General features: G+C 36.0%; 1 pseudogene; it reads right to left on the reverse strand.

Annotated features, from left to right (window-relative positions):
• The window catches only part of LOC113925501, a 44,645-nt pseudogene extending 20,077 nt beyond the window's left edge, over positions 1 to 24,568 (reverse strand).
• Positions 24,569 to 27,893: the final 3,325 nt, after the last annotated feature.

Consider the following 27,893-nt stretch of genomic DNA (forward strand, 5'->3'; position numbering starts at 1 on the left):
GCAATACACTTCACTTCAGGTCACAGTATTCAAGGAGTGAGCACATGGAGATGATGTCATTTCTTTCTTTCTTTTTTTTTTTTTTAAGATTTTATTTATTTATTTGAGAGAGAGAATGAGAGAGAGCACATGAGAGGGAGGAGAGTCAGAGGGAGAAGCAGACTCCCTGACGAGCAGGGAGTCCAATGCGGGACTTGATCCAGGGACTCCAGGATCATGACCTGAGCCCCAAGGCAGTTGCTTAACCAACTGAGCCACCCAGGCACCCAACAGTGTCATTTCAACAGCATGTTTCAAACTTCTGATTTCTTAGTCGATTGCTTAGAAATCTCTGAAGAATGTCACCTAGTTTCTCCCTAATGAATATTTAAGGTCTTCTTTTAGTAAAGTGAATGAGAAGATTAGGAAGGAAAAGAAATGCTGACTGTCATGTGGACTACTCTGAGTAAAGGTAGAATTACTTGGATCTTTAAAGTGGTATAAGTAGAGTCATGACTCTTAGAATCCAGGTAAATTTTTCAACATAATTGTTACATAACTGTTAATAATATACATGAAAAATAAAATACCCTTATCCAGAAGTTACTTATGAGGTGGCAAAAGTATTAATACTCATTTCTTCTAAATAATAATTTAGATATAGAAATATTAATAAGGAATAACACTCATGATGATTAATTTTATGTGTCAATTTGACTGGTACATGAGGAGCTCAGGTATTTGGTCAAACATTATTCTGGGTGTGTCTTTGAGGGTATTTCTGAATAAGGATAACATTTAAATCAGTAGACTGAATAAAGCAGAATGCCCACCTTAATATATGTAGACCTCATCCAATGAGTTGAAGATCTGAACAGAACAAAAAGCTGAGTAAAAGAGAATTCCTTTTGCCTAACTGTGTTAGAGCTAGGACATTGGCTTTTCCTGCCTTTGACCCCAAACTGAAATATCAGGTCTCCTGATATTTTTTTTTTTTTTTACTTCAACCACTTTATTTGAAAATCCTTAGTGATTTAACATCATGTTTTTTTTCTTGTGCAGGTAGCTAATGAGGCCTAGAGTTGCCACCGGGCCTGCTAAGCCACCCACAGCCACCACAGTCTTAAAAGCAACATATCTGGCAGCCCAGTGCCCTTTCAAGTCCACAGCATCTCTGAGTGAAGAGCCATCTGACAAACTGGAGATCTCCTGGATCTCCAGTTTGCTGACAGAAAGTCTTTGGACTTGTCAGCCTCTATAACTGCCTAAGCCAATTCCTTATAATATGTATATATGTAATAGATACATATAATTATACATTATATACATATATGCATACACATATACATACACACTTCTGTTTCTCTCAAGAAACATAATACAATATTTAATTAATTTTGTTTGAAGAAAATCAATGCAAAAGATTAAAATGATGATGAAATTCAATATGACCAACATGATTCACCCCCACCACCCTGTTATCTCTCTATCTCATCTCTCTCTCTTTTTTTTTCTCATTTGTTTCACTCCAGCCACATTGGCTTTCTTGTTCCTTGAATATGCCTGACACATTATTGCTTCAGGACCTTTGCATTTCCACCAGGTATTCACAGATCATGTATCTGATTTTCTACTAGAAATTCACAGGAGAAACTCCCTCAATTGCTTCAGGTTTTTATTCAAATGCCTTTTTTGTTTTTAGTAAGACCCTCCCTCATCCTTCTATTTAATATTCCAAAAGACTAACCAAAAACTGACCTAACTGTAACTCCCTACCTTTGCTGTTTTAGTTTTTCTCCTTAATATTTATCAGTATATAATATACTATATGTAATATGTGTTTACATATATAATAAATATTAGATAGATACATAGACACATAGATTTTAGTGGAGGAGAGACAATAAACTATATTTATATCTACCTCAATCTGTTCTGTTTTCTGTATTGCTATATGCCTAGTGATGAGAATGGTGATTGACACCAAGTAGATGCTAACAAATATTGAATAAATGAATGACTCTTCCATGTGGCAGATGTGCTGTATGTAGGAAACTATGTAAAAAAAACTGTATACAACAAACAACAGACATTTCAACAATTAAGAAACTAAAACAATAATGATGATATTGATTGAAACCAATTAATGTAATCCCACACATAATCTAATGAAGAAATGTCAAATGATAATATCAATAGATGAAGAAAAAGCATTTAATAAAATCCAACACCCATTCATGATAACAACTCTCAGAAAACTCAGAATAGATGAAGACTCCTCAGCTTGATGATAAAGAATCTAAAAAAAAATGTACAGCTAATATCATACTAAATGCTGACAAACTTGAAGCTTTCCTGTTTCAAGCAAAGAATCCAGTAAAGATTTTTTTTTTTCTCACCACTGCTTTTCAACATCATACTGGAAATTCAAGGTAATGCAATAAAACAAGAAAAAGAAACAAATGGCATACCGACTGGGAAGGAAGAAATAAAATTGTCTTTGTACACAGATGACATAATCATCTAAGTAGGAAATCCAAAAGAATCAACAAAAAAGTTCTTAGAATTAATATATGATTATAAGAAGGTTGCAGGATATAAGGTTAATATATATAAGGCAATGGCTTCCTATATAATGAACACTGGATTTTGAAGTTAAAAACACGTTACCATTTACATTAACCCCAGAAAAATGAAAGATTTTATTTATTTGAAAGAGAGAGACAGAGAGCGAGGGAACACAAGCAGGGGGAATGGGAGACACAGAAGCAAGCCTCCTGCTGAGCAGTGAGCTCAATGTGGGGCTTGATCCCAGGACCCTGGGATCATGACCTGAGCTGAAGGCAGATGCTTAACAACTGAGCCATCCAGGTGCCCTAAAAATGAAATATTTTGATATAAAACTAACAAAATGTGTATAAGAATGATGAGGAAAACTGCAAAACTCTGATGAAAGATATCAAAGAAGAACCAAATAAATGGAGAGGTAATTCCATGTGCAAAAATAGGAAGATGCAATACTCATTCTAAAGTTTTTATGGAGAGACAGCAGACCAGAACATCCAACTCAGTGTTGAAGGAGAAGAACAAAGTTGAAGGACTAACACTCCCCAACTTGATGATTTACTATAAAGCTATAGTAATCAAGAGAGCATGATATTAATAATACATAAATAGACAAATTGGTCAATGGAACAGAAGAGAAAATCCAGAAATACACCCACACAAATATAAACAACTGATCTTTGAGAACAGAGTAAAGGCAATATTATGGAACAAAGACGGTCTTTTCAAAAAATAGTACTGAAAAAACTAGACATTCAAATGGAAAAAAAAATGAATCTAGACACAGACCTTATACCCTTCACAAAAACTAACTGAAAATGGATCATAGACCTAAATGTAAATACTAAGTTATAAAACTCTTGAAGATAATGTAGGAGAAAACCCAGATGATCTTGGGTATGGTAATGACTTTTTAGATACAATACCAAAGTTCTGGTCACTGAAGGAAATAATTGATAAGCTATACCTCCTTAAAATGAAAAACTTCTGCCCTGTGAAAGACAATGTCAAAAGAATGAGAAGACAAGCCATAGACTGGGAGAAAATATTTGCAAAAGACACATTTGTTAAATGACTGTTCTTAAATATACAAAGAAATCTTAAATTAAATAATAAGAAAACAAATAACCCAACTAAAAAATGGGTCAAAGACCTGAACAGACACTTTACCAAAGAAGATATACAGATGGCAAGTAAGCATATGAAAAGATCATTCTACGTCATTAGGAAACTGCAGATTAAAACAATAAGGTACCACTACACACCTATTAGAATGGCTAAAATCGGAATGCTGATAACACTAAAAGCTGGGGAAGATAGAGAGCAACAGGAAGTCTCAGTCATTGCTCTTGGGAATATAAAATGGTAGGTTCATTTTGGAAGTCAGTTTGGCAGTTTCTTACAAAGCTTAACATCCTCTCACTATGTGATCCAGCCGTTGCCCTTCTTGGTATTTACCTAAACAAGTTGAAAGCTTACATCCACCCAAAATTCTGCTCACAGCTATTTATTGTAGTTTTATTCGTAACTACTGAAACTTAGAAGCAACCAAGATGTCCTTTAGTAGGTGAGTAGATAAATAAACTGTGGTACATCTGGGCAATGGAATATCATTCAACATCAAAAAGAAATGAGCTATCAAGCCATGAAAAGACATGAGGAATCTTAAAAACATATTACTAAGTGAAAGAACTCAATCTAGAAAGGCTACATATTGTGTGATTCTAACTACAAGACATTCTGGAAAAGACAAAACTATAGAGACAGTAAAAAAAGATCTATGGTTGTCAGGGTCTAGTTGTGAGGGAGTAAGAGATGACTAGGCAGAGCACAGATGACCTAACTATTGTGAATGATACTATATGGATGGATACATTCATTATATATTTGCCCAAACCCATAGAATGTACAATAGTGAACCTTAATATAAACTATAGACTTTGAGGGATTATGATTTATCAATATAGGTTCATCAGTTGTAACAAATGTACTACTGTGGTGTGGAATGTTGATATTGAGGGACGTTGTGCTTGTATGGGGGCAGGGGGTATCTGCACTTCTCTCTCAATTTTGCTGTCAGCCTAGAACTGCTCTACAAAATAAAGTTTATTCACTAAAAGAGAGAGAGGAGACAGACACTATCGAGAAGCCATCAACAGAGTATGATAATTTTAGCTTCAAATAGTGACTCTGCTCTAAAAATTGTTCTCTATTTGTTCTTTTATTCTCATTTCCTCATTTCCCATTCCAAGAAATCAGAATTCTTTCTAAGGCTGATATAGCCTTTTAGAATATTGGTAAGAGTCTTATATATAGATCAATCGATTCCCTCCATACTTTTTCCTATTTTTTTCACAAATTCATCTATGTTGTATATAGCCTAGTAATTTAAACACAGTCAATATTTATTAAATAACTATTTATTGATTTTATAAGACACTGATATACACGATGTGGTCACTAATTCCATTGCTCTATACTAAATTATAATTAATAGCCACATGTATTTTATATTGTGATGGTCTTACCTTACAAAGCACATTTTAAAATATTAGATTTAAAAATAAATCTTCATCAGTACAATACAGTTATCCAAAGATCTTCTTATTTCTTTAAAACAACCTCAAAGGAGGTCTTTGTTTAAATTTTCTAAGTCTCATTTCTAGAATTTTGCATCAACAGTGTCAAGGTTGCATTACATGCTTTTTAAACATACCCCTAGTTCTATAATGATATAATATTATCATAATAGAACAGTTCAGGTTCATTTTATTTAAATTTTAATTTTAATTTATGTTTTATATAAATTTATATTTTATATATTTAAATTTAAATTTATTTTATTTAATTTTTTAAAAAGACTTATTTATTTATTTGAGAGAGAGAGAGTGGGGGGGGGTGGGAGAGGGAGAGAGGACTAACTAGTACTCTAGGACCTAGAGTTCAGAATCATGACTTTAGAGATACTAGCTGGGCTTGAAAAAAGCATGGAAGGTATTAGAGAAACCCTTTCTGGAGAAATAAAAGAATTAAAATCTAACCAAGTCGAAATCAAAAAGGCTATTAATGAAGTGCAATCAAAAATGGCGGCACTAACTGCTAGGATAAATGAGGCAGAAGAGAGAACCAGCGATATAGAAGACCAAATGATGGAAAATAAAGAGGCTGAGAAAAAGAGAGAACCAACTACAGGATCACGAGGGCAGAATTCGAGAGATAAGCGATATGATAAGAAGAAACAACATTAGAATAATTGGGATCCCAGAAGAAGAAGAAAGAGAGAGAGGGGCAGAAGGCATATTGGAGCAAATAATAGCAGAGAACTTCCTTAACGTGGGGAAGGAAACAGGCATCAAAATCCAGGAGGCACAGAGAACCCCTCTCAAAATCAATAAAAATAGGTCAACACCCCGACATCTAATAGTAAAACTTACGAGTCTTAGAGACAAAGAGAAAATCCTGAAAGCAGCTCGGGAGAAGAGATATGTAACCTACAATGGTAGAAACATTAGATTGGCAACAGACCTAGCCACAGAGACCTGGCAGGCCAGAAAGGACTGGCATGATACCTTCAGAGCACTAAACGAGAAAAATATGCAGCCAAGAATACTATATCCATCTAGGCTATCATTGAAAATAGAAGGAGAGATAAAAAGCTTCAAGGACAAACAAAAAACTAAAGGAATTTGCAAACACAAAACCAGCCCTACAAGAAATACTGAAAGAGGTCCTCTAAGCAAACAGAGAGCCTAAAAGCAGCATAGATCAGAAAGGAACACAGACAATATACAGTAACAGTCACCTTACAGGCAATACAATGGCACTAAATTCATACCTTTCAATAGTTACCCTGAATGTAAATGGGCTAAATGTCCCAATCAAAAGACATAGGCTACCAGATTGGATTAAAAAAACAAGACCCATCCATATGCTGTCTGCAAGAGACTCATTTTAGACCCAAAGACACCCCCAGATTGAAAGTGAGGGGGTGGAAAACCATTTACCATGCTAACGGACACCAAAAGAAAGCTGGGGTGGCAATCCATATATCAGACAAATTAGATTTTAAAATAAAGACTGTAATACAAGATGAAGAAGGACACTATATCCTACTTAAAGGGTCTATCCAACAAGAAGATCTAACAATTGTAAATATCTATGCCCCTAACATGGGAGCAGCCAATTATATAAGGCAATTAATAACAAAAGCAAAGAAACACATTGACAACAATACAGTAATAGTGGGGGACTTTAACACCCCCCTGACTGAACTGGACAGATCATCTAAGCAAAAGATCAACAAGGAAATAAAGACCTTAAATGAAACACTAGACCAAATGGACTTCACAGACATATTCAGAACATTCCATCCCAAAGCAACAGAATACACATTCTTCTCTAGTGTCCATGGAACATTCTCCAGAATTGATCACATCCTAGGTCACAAATCAGGTCTCAACTGGTACCAAAAGTTTAGGATCATTCCCTGCATATTTTCAGACCACAATGCTTTGAAACTAGAACTCAATCACAAGAGGAAAGTCGGAAAGAACTCAAATACATGGAGGCTAAAGAGCATCCTACTAAAGAATGAATGGGTCAACCAGGAAATTAAAGAAGAATTAAAAAAATTCATGGAAACCAATGAAAATGAAAACACAACTGTTCAAAATCTTTGGGATACAGCAAAGGCAGTCCTGAGAGGAAAGTATACAGCAAAACAAGACTTTCTCAAGAAACAAGAAAGGTCTCAAATACACAACTTAACCCTACACCTAAAAGAGCTAGAGAAAAAACAGCAAATAACACCTAAATCCAGCAGGATAAGAGAAATAATAAAGATCAGAGCAGAAATCAATGAACTAGAAACCAAAAGAACAGTAGAACAGATCAACGAAACTAGGAGCTGGTTCTTTGAAAGAATTAATAAGATTGATAAACCCCTGGCCAGACTTATCAAAAAGAAAGGAGAAATGACCCAAATCAACAAAATCATGAATGAAAGAGGAGAGATCACAACCAACACCAAAGAAATACAAACAATTATAAGAACATATTATGAGCAACTCTATGCCAGCAAATTAGATAACCTGGAAGAAATGGGTGCATTCCTAGAGATGTATCAACTACCAAAATTGAACCCGGAAGAAATAGGAAACCTGAACAGACCTATAACCACTAAGGAAATTGAAGCAGTCATCCAAAATCTCCCAACAAACAAAAGCCCAGGGCTAGATGGCTTCCCAGGGGAATTCTATCAGACATTTAAAGAAGAATTAATACCTATTCTCCTGAAACTGTTCCAAAATATAGAAATGGAAGGAAAACTTCCAAACTCATTTTAGGAGGCCACCATCACCTTGATCCCAAAGCCAGACAAAGACCCCATCAAAAAGGAGAATTACAGACCAATATCCTTGATGAGCATGGATGCAAAAATTCTCGCCAAAATACTAGCCAATAGGGTCCAACAGTATATTAAAAGGATTATTCACCATGATCAAGTGGGATTTATCCCTGGGCTGCAAGGCTGGTTCAAAATCTGCAAATCAATCAACGTGATACAATACATTAACTAAAGAAAGAACAAGAATCATATGATCCTCTCAATAGATGCAGAAAAAGCATTTGACAAAGTACAGCATCCTTTCTTGATCAAAACTCTTCAGAGTATAGGGATAGAGGGTACATACCTCAATATCATAAAAGCCATCTATGAAAAACCTACAGCAGATATCATTCTCAATGGGGAAAAGCTGAGAGCTTTTCCCCTAAGGTCAGGAACGCGGCAGAGATGTCCACTCTCACCACTGCTATTCAACATAGTATTAGAAGTCCTAGCCACAGCAATCAGACAACAAAAAGAAATCAAAGGCATCCAAATCGGCAAAGAGGAAGTCAAACTCTCACTCTTTGCACATGATATGATACTGTATGTGGAAAACCCAAAAGAGTCCACCCCAAAACTGCTAGAACTCATACAGGAATTCAGTAAAGAAGCAGGATATAAAATCAATGCACAGAATCAGTGGCATTCCTATACACCAACAACAAGACAGAAGAGAGACAAATCAAGGAGTCTATCCCATTTACAATTGCCCCCAAAACCATAAGATACCTAGGAATAAATTTAACCAAAGAGGCAAAGGATCTGTACTCAGAAAACTATAAAATACTCAGGAAAGAAATTGAAGAAGACACAAAGAAATGGAAAAACGTTCCATGCTCATGGATTGGAAGAACCAACATTGTGAAGATGTCAATGCTACCTAGAGCAATCTACACATTCAATGCAATCCCCATCAAAATACCATCCACTTTTTTCAAAGAAATGGAACAAATAATCCTAAAATTTGTATGGAACCAGAAGAGACCCCGAATAGCCAGAGGAATCTTGAAAAAGAAAAGCAAAGCTGGTGGCATCACAATTCCAGACTTCCAGCTCTATTACAATGCTGTCATCATCAGGACAGTATGGTACTGGCACAAAAACAAACACATAGATCAATGGAACAGAATCGAGAGCCCAGAAATGGACCCTCAACTCTATGTTCAACTCATCTTTGACAAAGCAGGCAAGAATGTCCAATGGAAAAAAGACAGTCTCTTCAACAAATGGTGTTGGGAAAATTGGACCGCCACATGCAGAAGAATGAAACTGGACCATTTCTTTACACCACACACAAAAATAGACTCCAAATGGTTTAAAGACCTAAACATGAAACAGGAGTTCATCAAAATCCTAAAGGAGAACAGAGGCAGCGACCTCTTCGACCTCAGCGGCAGCAACTTCTTCCTAGAAACATCGCCAAAGGCAAGGGAAGTCAGGGCAAAAATGAACTATTGGGATTTCATCAAGATAAAAAGCTTTTGTACAGCAAAAGAAACAGTCCACAAAACCAGAAGACAACCGACAGAAGGGGAGAAAGTATTTGCAAATGACGTATCAGATAAAGGGCTAGTATCCAAAATCCAAAAAGAACTTATCAAACTCAACACCCAAAGAACAAATAATCCAATCAAGAAATGGGCAGAAGACATGAACAGACATTTTTCCAAAGAAGACATCCAAATGGCCAATAGACACACGAAAAAGTGCTCCACATCGCTTGGCATCAGGGAAATCCAAATCAAAACCTCAATGAGATACCACCTCACACCCGTCAGAATGGCTAAAATTAACGAGTCAGGAAACGATAGATGTTGGCGGGGATGTGGAGAAAGAGGAACCCTCCTACACTGTTGGTGGGAATGCAAGCTGGTGCAGCCACTCTGGAAAACAGTATGGAGGTTCCTCAAACAGTTGAAAATAGAGCTACCATACGATCCAGCAATTGCACTACTGGGTATTTACCACAAAGATACAAATGTAGGGATCCGAAGGGGTACGTGCACCCCAAAGTTTATAGCAGCAATGTCCACAATAGCCAAACTGTGGAAAGAGCCAAGATGTCCATGGACAGATGAATGGATAAAGAAGAAGTGGTATATATACACAATGGAATATTATGCAGCCATCAAAAGGAATGAGATCTTGCATTTGCAACTATGTGGATGGAACTGGAGGGTGTTATGCTGAGTGAAATAAGTCAATCAGAGAAAGACATGTATCATATGACCTCACTGATATGAGGAATTCTTAATCTCAGGAAACAAACTGAGTGTTGCTGAGTGGTGGGGGGTGGGAGGGATGGGGTGGCTGGGTGATAGACATTGGGGAGGGTATGTGCTATGGTGAGCGCTGTGAATTGTACAAGAGTGATGAATCACGGATCTGTACTTCTGAAACAAATAATGCAATATATATGTTAAGAAAAAAAAAGAAGAAAAAGATAGCAGGAGGGGAAGAATGAAGTGGAGTAAGTCGGAGGGGGAGACGAACCATTAGAGACGACGGAATCTGAAAAACAAACTGAGGGTTCTAGAAGGGAGGGGGTGGGGGGATGGATTAGCCTGGTGATGGGTATTAAAGAGGGCACATTCTGCATGGAGCACTGGGTGTTATGCACAAACAATGAATCATGGAACACATCAAAAACTAATGATGTAATGTATGGTGATTAACATAACAATAAAAATTATTTAAAAAAGATGTAATCAATGTTAAGAATGAGAATAATGACACAACTAAAAATGTGAAGATTTAAAAATATACAATAAACATATAATACTTTAAAAAAAATGACTCAACAGAGGGTTTGGTAAAGAATTTGAACAGGATTGATTGTTAGGCTAAAACATTTACATTTGACTCCCACCAAGGAAGCACTGCTAATTGGTAAGTTAACTAGGCATGTGATCGGTGTGGGATATTTAGAGCATCAATTTGATAGTAGGGTATAGGACCAATTTGAGGAGTGAGAGCATGGTTGCTGAAGAACAATGAAGTGGAGATGTCTTAAAAACCACCATTTATTAAATGAGCTTAATAGAATAGAAACTATGTTAAGTAATTTTTATGCATTATCTCATTTAATTCTATACCATAACAATTTTTTCATTATTCTCTCTGAAAGATGAAAAGAAGGGACGCTTGGGTGGCTCATTTGTTAAGTGTCTGCCTTTGGCTCAGGTCATGATCCCAGGATCCTGGGATCGAGCCCTGTATTGGGCTCCCTGCTCAGTGGGAGGCCTGCTTCTCCCTCTCCCACTCCCCCTGCTTCTGTTTCCTGTCTCGCTGTCAAATAAATAAAAATGTAAAAAAAAAATCTTTAAAGACGAAAAGGAGGCCCTGAAATTAAGTAACTTGGCAAAGCTAATAATAATCCCATCCTGCTCTCAAACAGACCAATTATCTAGTTTATATTTTAACTACTAAACAACTGTCTAAAAAATTTTTATTGCATATCATTTTCAGTTTAATAAAATCCAAATAGGTATAGCATAAGATTTAAATATGATATTTCCATTGTATTATAGACTTATAAAAATCCCAGCTGCTGAGGTCAATATAATAAACCCTCAAAACCTTCATATGCTAAAGTGAGGTAATGGGCCACCTACTCAGAACACTGTGAATTTATTTCTGTCAGCATCAGTGCATCACCTGTACCCCAGCCTACAGAAGAGAAGACCAAGAGGAGATTTGAAGTTGAATTTTGAAAAGCTCATTTGTCATGTCTTTCCCAGTACCCAACCCCCTCCACAGTGGCAAATAGAGTGGTATGCCATTTCACCTTAGGTTAAGCCAGAGGGAGAGGTTGATGTGTGTGCTCCGGAATAAATAAGAAAGAGACAGACCTAGAAAGTCTGAAATTAAAGGGCTATTTATAGAGTGAGCATTTCAGGAGAGGTCCCTCTGGGATTGATCTATACTTTCACTGACAGAGAGCCAGAGGTGTGATTGTCATGAGTCATTTGTGGACATCTGGATGAAAGCAAGCATGCTGGAATAGGATGCATTCAAAAAGTTTTCCTGATAGGAGGGAGGTGACCTCAGCAGAGAGGGCATGGGCATTAAGTGTGATAATAGAATGGGAGGTTGTAAGTGAGCAGCTGGAAAAGGCATCGCCCACAGAGAACTTCAGCTGGAGGTCCACAGCACAGAGTCTCTACAGAGCCCTGAGAAAGAGGTAGTTATAGACACCTGTCCCCTCTGATTGCAATTCTTCCACTTAAGAAGACTTTTTCAAAAAGAAGAAGAAAAAGAAGAAGAAGAAGAAGAGGAAGACGACGACGACTTAAAAAAAGAGATTTATTTATTTGAGAGAGAGAGAGGGAGAGAGAGAGAGAAATCACGTGTGGGGGGAGGGGCAGAGGAAGAGAATCTCAAGCAGGCTCCTGACTAAGCGGGGAGCTGGATGCTGGGCTTGATTCCATGAGCCATGAGATCATGACCTGAGCCAAAATCCCAAGCTGGATACTTAACTGACTGAGCCACCCAGGCACCCCAAGAAGAAAAAGACTTCTTCTGTCCTTCACTGCTACTCCTCCGTATTCTTCAAACCTGGAGATGGAGTAGCACAAATAGAGTAGCATGAAGAAAAGAGAAATTGTCAGCCACTACCTTCTCACCACACTGCCAGTGTGCATATTGGAGGCAGACCCAAGGTAGGGCAATAAGAAATGCTGTAAATTGGTAGGTAGTCTGAAGATTTTATGCTAGACTGGACTGGTTTTGAAAATACCCCAAACACTGCAACTCATCAAGATTTTATCCAAATGAGTGGAGAGATAGTAGATGGCAGATGGGGTCCAAGGAGGGAGTAGACAGGGAAAAAAATAAAGTTGTTTTCTGCCAGCTCTCCTCAGAGACCAGAACTTTCAGTGACAGCTAATATGCTAATTTACTTATATTATAGCTGCTTTTGTAGTACTTTTAAAAGCATACTAACATATAAAATGCAAATATTATATATCTTCAATAAGATTGTAGATAAGATTAAAATTAATAGAAATCCTAATATTATAATTCCCCTTTGAAAGTTAATGTGTTATAATAATTCCCATATAAGACAATGAGTATATATTGACATATATAATATATTGTAATATTTCCGTAAAAGACAATGAGCATATTGTATATTTTGGTGGGGGCAGTGATGTGTAATGGGAGAGAGAAAGGCCTGTTCTCTACATATGACAGGAAGAATCAACAGTTGGTTGGGAAAATTACTCTGATGCAGTAAAAGGCAAAATATACACTAGTGGTAGACTACTATAATATATTGTGATGTACAGTCATATGTGAATTGAGCCTTTGAAGAAAAATTTAATAAAAAGAAGATAATTTTTTTCAAAAAGTAGAGAGTAGTGAGTTTTTGTAAAATATGCTAAGGGAAAGAAGGTAAATATACACTCTACAGAACTTTTTCTAGTTTTTAGTGATCATTAAATGCTGGAACCATGGAGAAAGTGCTATCTACGGTCCTTATAAATGCAACTTAATTCGTCTTGTGCCACATAACCAGTTTGTAAATTTTTGACTATAGAAAATGCTTTTTATTATTTTATATAATTTTTTCAACTCTAGGACTTTCTGTGCTTTATTGTTTTGTAATTAACATATGTAATGTGCTCGTTTAACTTTCACCTTATCCCAGTTTTTCATTCTCGCAGGCTTTCCAGTAGCTTTCCCATCACTAAACCATCACGTCCATGTTTGTTCAAACCATACGCAGACGTACACTCAAAGCACCCACTAGCCTCTAAGTTATGACAGGGTCTTATGAATGTTTTTTGTATGAGTAGATGGATGAGAAAATGAATAAAAGAAGGAAGAAATGAACAATGTGTTTGTATTTAACTCTCTCTATAAGCTAAAGGCCATTCTAATTTAAATTCTTAGAGTCCTTCTCAGGTGGGATAAGAAAAATGGAACAAAATGTGTAATTTCAGCCGGTAGTCTCTGTTCTTTAATGGCCATTCTTTTTGTGGCTTTTCTTCCCATAACTTCTGGGCCCAACAACTATCTTCTTTTACCAGTTATAGTGGATTCTGAGAAAAATAGAAACTTCTTAGTCCCACATTTACATATTCCTCTTCATCTTTCCCTCATGCTGAGAGCACCAACTAGAAGTGGAGAAAAGAGAGGATTTGCTATAGTGGCATTTTTTCAACCTTCTTTTTATTTATTTATTTAAAAACAACTGTCTTTGTTTTTAAATTCTCACCATAGCATCCTCATTCTTTGATGTTTCCAGATGTGATGCCCTATGTTACTCTTTGAGGTGTTGTGGGCACACATGCATGTCTGTGTGTCCACGAGGGGAGTCATGGCTGGGTGGGGTGGCTACGAATGAGGAACAGAAGAGCAGAAGGATACTTGGGAAGGAAAAGGGATTATGTGCTTGTAATCTTTCCAGACACTGAGCTGTTCCAAAATTCTGCAATTCAACTTTTTTCTATGACATTTTCCTAATTTTCAGATATAGGTGATAAGCCTGCTAGCCCTTCATTCTTTTCCTTCCTTTTGCTAATGATAACTAATATTAATGATAATAACAGCATGCACTGTGTGTTTGCTTTGTGCGAGTCCTCTTTGTGCTCTGCATGCACATTCAATTCTCACAATGAATCTTTGAGGCAATTGTTTTTATTATTCCCATTTTATAGGAAAGAAAACTGAGGCAAGGAATATTAACAAACTTGCCTGAGGTCGTTCAAGAATGTAAGGGGTAAAGCCAGAATAAGAACCTATGAATTTTTTTGATTTTGATTTTAATATTCATGTTCTTAAACTCTTATAATACAATTGATTTTTTTCTATTAGGCAGAACCTGTCTCTACTTGGTCAAAAAAAAAAAAAAAAAAAAGAGGTTTGGAGGAGAAAAACTATCCAGTGAAAGGAAATGCATATCTTCCTCCCTCCAGAGCAACCTCTGGGACGTGGGAAAGAGCCCTCTCCCACATCCCATCTGATACCAAAACAGAATGCTCCTTAATACATGAAATTCTCTTTTTATGTTTTTAAACTATAAAGATGAGTAAAGATATAGTGCCCGTTCTGTGTTTAATTTTATGAAATTTTGGGTTTTACAAATGATCTAAAGAAAAATGATATTGTAAATGGCTTTTTAGAAACATTGTCCCTTTTTGGCTAAAGTCTGCCACCATGTGGCTACTTTGAAAAACAACATTTTTAGAAGTTCTTTTTCTTAAGCATTTAGCTCTGTAAGGGAAGCCGGCACGGTGTTAATTTAATCAGTGTAGCGAGCCCGTTTGTGGGAATATTATTACTGTGCGAAGCATCATCTATTCCTTGCTACCTGCTTTTGAGGTAGATACATGTAACTTGTCTATGGCTTGCAAGCACTATTTCATTCATCTGTCATTGAGTACTGACACAAACCCTGGACAGGGATCTTTAGATTCCAACTCGGACTCTGATGTCAAAGAACTGTGATCTGTAGCATCACATGACTACTACATGTCAGAATTGGATTTTAACCCGCTTCTGCCTAACACTGGAACTAGATGTATAGGGGCCTAACTTTTTTTTCTCCCCAATGCCTTCAAGTTGCTAGGCATTTTTTAGCACATTAATTATATTTGTCAAATAACCAAAATATCTAAGCTTCACCTTACTAGGTTGGCATAAAATTCATAGTAGTATTAGTATTATCTATATTTTCGTGTATCTTTTTAAAATTTCCATTAAAAATTAAGAAAAGCATATTCTGCAAGCTAAAGTTGAACACAGTAATTCTAGTACTTATTGACTTCTATGGAGAGTAATAGCAGAATTGAAATCTCTATAAGATGGAAGATATTGTCCAAAAATGAACTATTTAATATTAATTTAAATTTACTAAAAATTTTATTTAAAATTTGATGATATATATATGGTTTCCTATTTTTGTTTACAAACAAAGTTCTTTGTCTTTGAGGAAAATTTTAATTCATTTTATTTTTTTTAAATACAGATCCTGAATCTGTCCATGGAAAGAGCCTGGAGATAGTAACAACCAGAAGCAATGAGCACATGTACGCAGAGACCTAGATTTCTAAATACATTTCACATTAAAGGGAGCCAGAGGCCCATGGGGAAATGACTGATTGGGGTATCAGCAGGGAAAGTGTAAGGTGAGCCCTGACATCTCAATGTACCAGAAACTAAGGAAGCACTAAAGGAAGAATGTCAAAAGGACAAAGAAACCAGTTTAGTAGGCTCCCAATGCCCAAATTTGGGACATTTTAAGCATAGAAAAGAATAATAAGTGTGTTTGATTGTAAAATATTCTACTAATTAAATGTATATGTTCATAATAATACTTGTAGACAGAAGGGAGAGTGGGAGAGGAGGGGCAGGGAAGGGAGGGGAGGGAAGAGAAATTTTTCCACCACCTAAATGGACTATTACAATACCTTAATATAAAAATTCGTAATTAGTGGTTAAGTACTAGCACTTACTCTGCCTTTTGGAGAAAATGTAGTACATCTCAAGTTGGTGAAGGAAAGATCTTATTCTAGAAGTATTCTCAATAATAAATGTCAAAAGAGCAATAGATTTAGAAAAATCACTTATAGTGACACCCAATGAAACAGTCAATTCAGGCAAGGATCATCTATGGATACTGAAATATTTCCAAAATATTACTTCAAAGATTGCATGCTAATTCAAAAGGATTATTAACATTTTTTGGATAATTAACTTTTTTTGATAATTAACCTTTATAATGGAGGAATCTGGTGGTCAACACCTTAACTTAGTAACCAAATTTAGCATCATTAATACTGAGAAATATCTGATATTATGTGCCCCCTACTGTGATACAATATGATGAAACAGACTGGAAATAATGAAGCCTTTAACCTCTTTTCCAGTGTAGGTAAAATAAAGAGATAGAGAAATAAATAACAACAACATGGCAACAAACAAATCAGAAAAATCCCCAAAGGCAAGTGGTCTAGTCTCTTCAATTGTCAATGACTTGAGACTTCTGGTTTCTAGTCCAAGCATGTAAGGAGCTTGGAAGTTGCCACTTCATCTTAACAACAAGCAAAAAATTGAACAAACTGAAAAGTCAACAACAAATCCTCTTAAATCCATCTGAAATGAGGTCACAGGGCAAACTGCTGCCCTCAAAATTGGAGAGACACAAGGGCTTCCAGGTACAGAGATTCATAATTTACCTGAGCAGAAACTTCCCTGGGAGCCAGTACCAGGATAAAAAAACCCTGAACTCTAATTGAGGAATTGCTGGAGGCTCCGTGTGGACAAGTTTGAGAGTTAAAAACTCCAGGGTTCCCAGTCATAGGGAGGTCTCCACCCACTTATGAATTTTACCTTCAGGGCTTGACCTGGTTCTCACAGCGAATACTGGAGAAAAATCTCTTTGCCTTTGGCTGGAGGAGTGGAAAAGTAACCAGTTTTGAAATACACCAGAGCATTCTGGTCTTCTTAACAAGGCTTGCCCTCAAGATAAACTGTTTTACCAGAGCCTAACCACAGAAATTTTTTCAGTGCCTTACTGACCAGGGAAAGGGATGTAACTCAACTCCAGCCCTTTCTGGTTATCTGTAATGGGGACTTAATGGGGTTCTCCTAAAATTCATATGATGAAGCCCTAATCCCCAATGTGATTATATTTGGAGATAAGTCTTTTTTAAAAGGTAATTAAGCTAAATAAGGTCATAAGGTTTAGGTCTTACTATAAATTGAATACTTGTGTCTCCCCAAAATTCGTATGTTGAAACCTAATCCCCATTTGGAAGATTTGGAGGTGGGGCTTTTGGGAGATGATTAAGGCATGAAGATGGAGTCCTCATCAATGGGATTAATGCCCTTACAGAAGACGCCCCAGGGAGCTCTCTTCCTCCTCTGCCATGTGAGGACACAGCAAAAAGGTGATTATCTACAAACCAAGATGAAGGGCCTCATCAGACATGGAATCTGCCAGCATTTTGATCTTGAACTTCCTAACCTCCAGGCTGTGAGAAATAAATTTCTGCTTGTGAGCCATCCAGTCTATGGTATTTCTGTTATAGTAGTCTTAACAGACTGAGATGGGTTCTAATTCCATAGGCTTTTTGGTCTTATAAGTAGAGGAAGAAAGAAAGTGATCTCTTTCCAAGTGCATGCACTGAGGAACGGACATGTGAAGACATAGATCTGCAAGATAGAAAAAGAACTCTCACCAGGAGCCAAATCACCATGCACCCTGATTTTGGACTTCCCAGCCTCCAGAACTAAGACAAATAAATTTCTGTTGTTTAAGCCACCCAGTCTATGGTATTTTGATAGGTTAGGTATTAAGATAGATTTTAGTGCCAAGAAGTGGGGCGCTGCTGTAACAAAAACCTCATGTGTGGAGGTGGCTTTGGAACTGGGTATTGGATGAAGACTGGAAGAGTTTTGAGGTATATGCTACAAATACGGGCAGTAAGAGAGATTCCAGTGAGGACTCGGAAAGAAAGGAAGAGAGAGCTGGAGAGAAAGTTTCCATCTTCTTAGAGAATCCATAAATAATCATAAGTAACCACAATAGAATATTGGTGAAAATGTGGATATAAAAGGTCATTATGGTGAGGTCTCAGACAGAAATGAAGAACATGTTATTGGAAACTGAAGGAAAGGACAGGAAAGGTGACCCTTGTTATAAGGTAGCAAAAAACTTGACTAAAAAATTTGTTCTTATCTTAGCATTTTGTAAAAGGTAGAACTTGTGAGCAAAGAAATTGGATATTTAGTTGAAGGTAAGTCTAAGTGTTGAAAGAGTGACTTGGTTCCTCATGGCTACTTATAGTAAAATGGAAGAAGAGAGAGGGAAATTAAAGAAGAAAATGGCAGGCAAAAAGGAACCAGAACTTGAAGATTTGGAAACTTCTCAGTCTTTCTATATTGCAAAAAATGAGAAAGCATGTTCTGAAGAGAACACCAAGAGTATGGCTGGACTATCACCCTGCGAAGAATTTATGGGATTATACAGCAGAAGTACTGTCAATTTGACCTGAAGGAGATGGAGACAGACACACTGAAAAAAGCCTGTCAGACTTCTTGGATTTAACAGAATGGAATGATAGAATTGTTCAGTTGATGAAGTGCTATCTTTTCTTCAAGAAGAAGGAAAAACGACCCTGAAGGCATCAGGATCATCAGGAAATATCATCAGGAAAACCATCTTGGTTTCAAAAGGCCAGATAGCCTCCACCTGAAACCTTGGGAATGGGACCACTTTACAGAGACTTGGAGGTAGGACTACCTGGAAGAAACATGGGGATGGAACCACCTGGAGTCTTGGGCAAGGGACCACCTGGCAGAGCCACGGGAATAGGGTGGCCTGGCATAGCTACAGGGGCAGAACCCTGATACCAGCATGGCCTATGACTTCAGGCATACGAAAACAGGAACTCACCATAAATCATATTATTAGCATAAACTGACCAAACTGATACAGTGTGGTCCAAGACTTCAAGCATACAAAATCACCATTATCAGATACAATATTACAAGCTCTCTGAGGTTATCTCTCACTAGCCGGGCAACAACCAGGCCTCCTGAAGACAAACCTTTCTTTGGAATGTGCAGGGTTTGAGTGATCTTGGTCAGCTGAGTTAACTGTTGACTGCATAGCTATTAGGGTAATGCTATTCTCATGGAATGTGCTAGAAAGTTTTCATCTGCTTTTATTTTTGGAATATACTTTGTAGAATTAGTATCATTTCTTCCTCAAATCTTTTATAGAATTCACCAGTGAAAACATCTGGCTCTGGGGTTCTCTTTTTTGGAAGGTTATTAATTATTGATTCCATTTCTTTAACAGATATAGGCCAATTTAGATTATTTATTTCTCTTTATGAATTCTGGTAATTTGTATCTTTCAATGAGTTGGTCCACTTTTTCTAGTTAATAAAATCATGGACATAAAGTTATTTGGTATTCTTTCATTATCTTTTTGGCACTCACAGAACCAGTCCTATTTCATTTCTAATATTGGTAATTTGTGTCCTCTTTTTTCTCTGTTAGCCTGGCTAAATGTTTATCAATTTCATTAATTTTTTCAGAGAACCAGCTTTTGGTTATGCTGATATTCTCTATTCTTTCTCTTTTCAGTTTCACTGATTTTTGTGTCAAATTTTATTATTTTCTTCCGCCTCCTTCAGTCTTCAGTTGTTATTCTTTCCCTAGTTTCTTAGAGTGGAAATTTATGTTATTGATCGTATATATTCTTTCCCTAGTACATGAATTTAATGTTACATTATTTGTTATATAACACTACATAAATTTTCCTCTAAGCATTGATTTTACTGCATCCCACATATTTTTATATTATATTTTCATTTACTTTCATATCAAAATATTTTAAATTTCTCTTGAGACACTTTTTTGACCCCTGTTTTATTTCCAAGTATGTTGTTTAATTCCAAATACTTGACAATTTCCTAGCTATCTTTTTATTTTTGATTTCTAGTTTAATTTCACTGTGGCCTGAGAAATATGTGTATGATTTCTATTCTTTTAAATTTGTTAAGATGTGTTTTATGACCAAGAATATGGTATATTTTAGCAAATGCTGTGTGAGCTTGAGAAGGTTTTTCAACTATCATTAGATAGAGCATTCTGTAAAGGTCAATTTGGTCAAGTTGACTGTTAGTGTTTTTCAGGTAAACTCTATCAGTGTTTTTATGCTTCTGAGATCTCTCAACCACTGGAAGAGGTGCCTTGAAGACTCCAACTACAATACTGGTTTGTCTATTATTCCTTTCAGTTATATCACTTGTTGCTTCACATATTTTGATGCTTTGTTGGTGAGCACACACATGTTTAAGACTGTGATATCTTCTCAGAGAATTAATCCCTTTATTAGTACATGGTGCCCATCATCATCTCTGATAATTTTCCTTGCCCTGAGGTCTGCTTTTTCTGAAAGTGATATAGGTATTCCGGTTTTCTTTTAATCAATGTTAACATTGTATATACTTTTCTCCATCCTGTAATTTTAACCTTGTTGAGTTTTTATATTTAGAGTGGGTTTCCTGTAGACAACATGTAGTTTTATTCACTCTGATAATCTATGTCTTTTAATTGGTGCATTTATACCACTATCACTTACATTGATTATTGATAGAGTTGGAGTAGTATTTACCACGTATGCAACTTTTTAATATTCTTTGCTTACTTTTCCCCCTCTTTTTTCTGCTTTCTCTGGATTTCATTGAGCATGTTATATAATTTGAGTTTTCTCTCCTTTCCTAGCATATAAATTATGCTACTTAAAAAATTTTTAAGTTTCCTGAGAGTTTGAAATATATATTTAAATTAATCAAAGTCACTTCTAAACAGTACTATACCACTTCATGTGTAAGATGGCTTTCCCATGAAGAGTATTCACAATTCCTCCCTCCATCCCTTATGGCATTTGTCACTCATTTCACTTATTTATATGCTATAATCACAAAATAAATTGTTACTACTATCCCTATAAAAAGTTATATTTTAGATCTATTAAAAAAGAAAAATAGAATATTTTATTTTCATTCATTCATTATTCTTCAACCTTTTTCTTTATGTAGATCTGAGTTTCAGACTTACATTATTTTACTTCTCCCTAAAGAACTTTTAATATTTCCTTCAGAGCAAGCAGGTGTGCTGAGAGTGAATTCCCTTAGTTGTGAGTGTGTATACATGTGGTGTGTGTGTGTACACACACAAGAGAGACAAAGACCCAAAAAGTCTTTATGTTCTTTGGAAGGACATCCTTCTGAAGGGTAATCTCACTGGGTATAGAATTCTAGATGCTTCTTTTCTTTCTTTCAATAATTTGAATATTTCACTCTCCTCTTCTTGTTTGTATGATTGCTGATGTGAAGTCCATAGAAAAATTTTTTTTTCTTTTGCTTAGTAAGTAAGATAGTTCCCCTCCCTCCCTTCTGGTTTCTTTAAAGATTTGCTTCTTTTTTTTTTTTTTTTCTATAGTGTGACTATATGCCTAAGTATAGTTTTAATTTGTTTATTTGCTTGTTTTGTATTTATGCTGTGTTATTCTCTGAGATTCCTGGATCTGTAGTCTGGTGTCAGCTATTAATTTTGAAGATGTTTTGTCCATTATTACTTCAAATATTTATTTTGCTCCATATTGTCTCTTTCTTCTTCTGACATTCCTAATACATATATGCTAATTTTTGAAATGTTCCAAGTTCTCAGAGTTTCTATTCTTCTTCTCTCTCTCTCTTTTTTTTTCTTCACTCTTTGTATTTCAGTTTGGGAAGCTTCCATTGGTCTGTCGTGAAGCTCTCTGAATCCTTTCTCAGTGTTTCCATACTGATAAGAGCTTTGAAGTTATTCTTTGTGTTACAGTGTTTTTGATTTCTAGCATTTCCTTTTGAACTTTTATAGAGTTCCCACCTGTCTGCTTACATTAGTCATCTCTTCCTGAATATGGACTTATGTTTTCAATTGGAGCACTTAGCATGCAATTCATAGTTATCTTAAATTGTTTTTCTGATAATTCCAAAATTTGTGTCATATCTGAGTCTGCTACTGATGTTTGCCTTATCTCTTCAGATTTTTTTTTCTTGCTTTTTGGCATGTTTGTAGTTTTTTGTTCAACATGAGTCATGGTGTATTGGGGAATAGGAACCACAGTAAAGAGGTCTTAGTATGAGCATGTATGCTAATCTGGGTAGAAGTTGAGCAGTGATTAATGTTTGCTGTGGCTGTGGATGCCAGTGGCTTTAAATTATTTTTTTATTTTGCTATTATTTTTGTTTCCCTCCTTCACTTTGGTCTTCCCTAGGTACTCCCTCCTAAGGGTGTGTCTGTATCTTGCAGCTCTTTCAACAATTTCTGCTGTCATTATACTGAAATCCAGTGTGTGTGGTGCTAAGATGTGGGACAGGGGAACGATCCTGTCATCTTATGATTAAATCTTGGTCTTTTAGTGAGTCTGTAACTCTGGGCTAAGACATTGACAGGAAGGCAAGAGATAGTTGGAGTGGGAAAAATTCCCTTCCCTTATCCGGGATAAGGCTCTGTGTAAAGTCTTTTCCCCTTGAAAAGTAGGCCTTTGTTATGAAGAATACTCTGGGCAGATTTCACAGTGATTACTCTTCCCCTCTTCAGCCGAAGTCACAAGGTCAGAGAACTTTTATGTTCACCGTGAGAACCTGGTAAAGCTCCTGGAAATAAAACCTATGAAAGTGTGGGGGTCATCCAAGACTGCAGCCCCCTTGAGCTTCTTACTCTCACACTAGTCCTCACTCAGCCTCCAGCAAGTCTTCAAAATTACCGTCTAAGTGTCCTTCTCAGTTTATGGCTTCAGCAGCTTCTGCTCGAGGTAAGCAGATCTCAGAGGTGACTCTAGATTTGCCTGTCTCTCCAGATTTCAGGGCAGCAAGGTTCCTGGTCTGATGCATCCAAGAAAAGTCATGGATTTTCAGTTTGTTCTAACTTTTCTTGTTGTAGTCATAGAACTGACAACTTACAAGTTCTTTATACATTGGAGTTTAGACTGGAATTCTGTAACATGAACACATTTATTGTGGTGTTCATCAGGCTTCTTTTTATGAGACAGCATCTTCTCTATGAGTTCATCACATATAGAAGATTTCCATGGAGAAAAGCTAATTGCATAGGGTCTTCTAATTTAGATTTATCAAACAAACAAGGAGTGCACATTCTAGTGTTGTCAAGCATTTTACGTTCAGAAAGCTGAATATCTTTTCATATAGTATTATAGCCTCTGGGTTTAGGAGCTGTGCTGTTTCAACTCTCCATGGATTAATAAATACTTAACAACTATGTTTATGGTTCCACCTGCATTTTGCAAATGTTCTCTGCATATCTAGTTGACCCGAGTTGGGATCAACTGGCTATCAGTGAAAGACAGAAATATCAAACCCCATCATGAACAGTCACCATTTGGGTAGTTATCAGATAAACAGTGTAAACTGAAATATGCCATCTTGATAAAGTCCGTATGAATGTTACTCCAAACCACATTACTGAAGGGCTATAGAATGGCTACACATAGATACCAGGTAACTTCTCTGCAAGAAGAGAGTATTTCAGATCCAAGTGTCTGTAAGTAGTATGTGTGGCATTTGTTTACTGCTGGAGCAGAAGGTACAGTCTTAGTTGTGAGGTAAGCAATTTTATTTTGAGAATAGAAGGCGGCTGTATTTTTGGAGTTGTGTGTGGAGCTCTGGTTTTCATGTCCTGTTGCAGTATTCTCTTGACTACCAGACCATCTGCACACAGAACTTGTAGACAAGCTCCAGAAAATGGTTCAAAACATGTATTTCAAACAAAGAAATTAAATGATCTATGTCACTAATTTAATTCATCCTTATCATCCATTTTTCCAGTTGACCTATGATGCACCTCATCTTGATGCCTTCAATACAGTGCTCTTGGCACTTGACAGCTTATCTGGTCATAGTGTAAGCCTGCCTTCTGCCCACTCCCTTACCACCATTCCATTATGAGTTACTTTTAATTAACAAAATTATTTAAAAGAATGGCTAAAGTTGGGGCGAGGACATATTGAATTCATCAAATAAACAGCAGGATGCTGTAATTAAGTCTTTACCTGGAGCCTAACTCTGTTACAATATTGAAATTGATATTACTTCCATCCTCCATCTTCGAGTCTGAAAAAATAATATTCATAAATATTAATGTATTGTGAACTCTAAAGTGTCATGCAAACCAAGTTATTAACTCTTTCCAACTCTTTAGTACTGAAAAATTTACAATAGAGCTTTTTTTCCTCAAATGTTTAGTAGATCAAGAGTCTGCCATTTCCAGTTTTATTTATTTATTACGTAGATCTTAAAATATTTTAGTTTTTCTATTAATTTATTTGAGACTTCCTTGCAGAATACTGCTTTCTCAAAACTGATAGGAATTTCAGAATTTCTAGAAGGTTGACAACATGAACCATCCAAATACCTTTAAACATAGTTAAGATGCTACTGTCTCATTAAATTGCCTACTTCTTACAAAAAAAAATCAAATGTTTCAATTAGAAAAAAATATTTCTCATTATGAAAGGGTAGCAAGAAAGATATTAGTGAATTTAAACAAAGAATTACAGCTACTGCTTTGTGATTTTTGTTCCATGGAATGTTGTTGGCAGACTCTAGGGTGACCTCATTATCCATGCCCCCTGGTGTTCTTGTTTTGTCTAATACTTTTCCTTCTAGTGTGGGTGGGACTTTTGAATTGCTTCTAATTAATAGAATATGACAAAGGTGACACATATAGGTGATATATATGTGTATATATATTACAAAATATTGTAACCCATTTTACTAGTAGATTCTCTCTCTTGCTGGATTTGAAGCAAGCTGCCATATTGTGAGTTGCCATGTGAAGGACATGTGGCAAGAAGTTGAGGATGCCCTTAGGCCCACAGTCTGGCAAACTACAAGGGACTGAATTCTACCAACAAGACTGTAAGTTAGGGGCGCCTGGGTGGCTCAGTTGGTCAAGCGACTGCCTTTGGCTCAGGTCATGATCCTGGAGTCCCGGGATCGAGTCCCGCATCGGGCTCCCTGCTCGGCAGGGAGTCTGCTTCTCCCTCTGACCCTCTTCCCTCTTGTGCTCTCTATCTCTCATTCTCTCTCTCTCTCAAATAAATAAATAAAATCTTTAAAAAAAAAAAAAAAAAAAAGACTGTAAGTTAGGAAGTCGGGTCTCTTACAGTCAAGTCTCAAATGAGATCACCACTTGGCTGACACCTTGATTGCAGCTTTGTGACACCCTAAGCTAAGCTGTGCTCAGACTCTTGACCCAGAGAAACTGTGAGGCAATAAATGTGTGTGTTTGAAGCCACAGAGCTTTTAGTACTATTGTTAAACAGCAGCAGGTAAATAATACACTGAGTTTTACAATGTTCTTTTTAATTTAAAGACTGAATATAACTCCTGTGGATGATTTTATTCATTTGCTCTAAATGAACACTCTTGTCAATTTTGCCATATGAATGGGAATGATAGCTAACATTTATTGAACTCTTCCTAGGTACCAGGCATGCACTATCCACTGCATGGGCATTATCTCATTAGTTCTATTTTCCAGCATGGAAGATCCATCTCTTCATCATCATCCATTAAATCAACCAATCAATCTGAAAATCACAATGTACCTCCAATACAGATAGAAAACATTTAATTTTAAGAAATATCTGGTGGATTGTAAAGATTAGAATTCACTGAGCACAAAATTGTATGACTAATAATACAGAATTATTGAAAACAAGCAAAAGTATCATAAACTTAAGCAAAATTATTAAAGACATAAACAACTGAATCAGCATGACACTTAGATCATCTCATTCATCCTTCTGAGTAACATCAACTTAATGTCTTGAGTTATAAAATTATATGATAAGTGTAATCATCAAAAAGGGATGAAAAACAGAGACAGATTTACCATTTGCAAGCATTAGTCTACAATAAGGCAATAATGCACCCACCAAGAGGAAAAGATGAAACACAAGTTATCAAGCAAAGATATTTATTTCAAATCACGGCGCTCTTTTAAGAAAATCCTTTAAAAAAGAAACAAATAACATGTCACAGACCTACCGGGGATCAGAAAGAGTTTGGGCCATCCCCTTAACATGTTTGATACAAACTTATTACTACCAATCTTCTGGCTGAAAGCAATAAAACAGTTTCATAAAATATTGTTCAAATTTAATATATAGATTATAAAAGGAACCTGGTAATAAAACCGTAGAGTCGTATTTTGGTTATATGCAATATAGTAGTATTCAGTGACATATTCGCTTTTACTGAAAGTATTAATATATGCAATTTCTTCAAATGTATTTTTTTATTTGGAGACAATAAAACTTTTAGTTTTTTTCTGAAATATTTGTCGTATATAGGCTTCTGTTCAACTTTATATGGTTATTGTTTTCTTTTAACTAAATTTTATTAATATGTTGTCCTGTCTGAATCCACTTCATTCAGATTTATTCAAATTCATTTTAAAATAAATACATTATTAATATTTCCTTTCACACAACCATATTATCATATTTGAATTTATTTACCTGTAAATATTTCAGTGTATTTATTTTATATCATTTTTCTCATTTTGTTCCAAGTTTTATAGAAATTTACTATAAATTTTGAAATTCTATGTATGTAAGTATGTGGTGCTGTTTTTAAATGAGCAAAACTGTTTCCTTTCCATAAAATTGGAATATATTTTCAACTTTTCCATAATATAGGTAAGATTAACAGTATTTAACTTTCATCTAGAACTTTTTCCAAATACATTGAGATATATCTCATACTCTGGCAGATGATAACTTACAGTGACCACATGAGCTGATTTCTCTAGTTTTACAAATGAAGAAGTCCGTCGTGGGATGTTCAAATGACTTACACTTGACCTAGTAGAGAGTAGGAAGCAAAGTCAGGATTAGATCCAGTGATTTTGAGATTCTTAAAGTTCATCTTTATTTAAGTGCAAAAGTTAAGAGTCTTGACTACAATAGTATCTTATTTGTGATTGTCTATATTATTTTGACTTAACATTGTTTTATAAATATTAAACTGTCACTTTTTATTTGTTTGTTTCTCCAGAAACATTTCTTTGGTATAACCACACATAAGTATTACAACTGAGAAGTAATTTATTTTCCATGCCTTGTTTATTTTGTGTTTATTGTTTCCTTGCATCTTGTTATGAGTTCATGAATAGAGTGGAAAAGAAGGGGTTAATATGTTCTGCCACTCCAAAATTACTACCCACACCAAAATCATAGCTTAGTTTCGTTTCAAAACACATGTTTGCCATTTTTAATTACAGACTCAGTGATTAAGAATGGAATGAAAAAGAGACATGACTAAGGAGCAATTCAAATAAACAAAGAATTAAGATGTTGTAATATGTTTATGAAGACTAGAGACATCTGTAATATTCCAACTAAATAGTACAAATAATGCAC

This window comes from Zalophus californianus, chromosome 2, assembly GCF_009762305.2.
Source record: "Zalophus californianus isolate mZalCal1 chromosome 2, mZalCal1.pri.v2, whole genome shotgun sequence".
Taxonomy (NCBI): Eukaryota; Metazoa; Chordata; class Mammalia; order Carnivora; family Otariidae; genus Zalophus; species Zalophus californianus.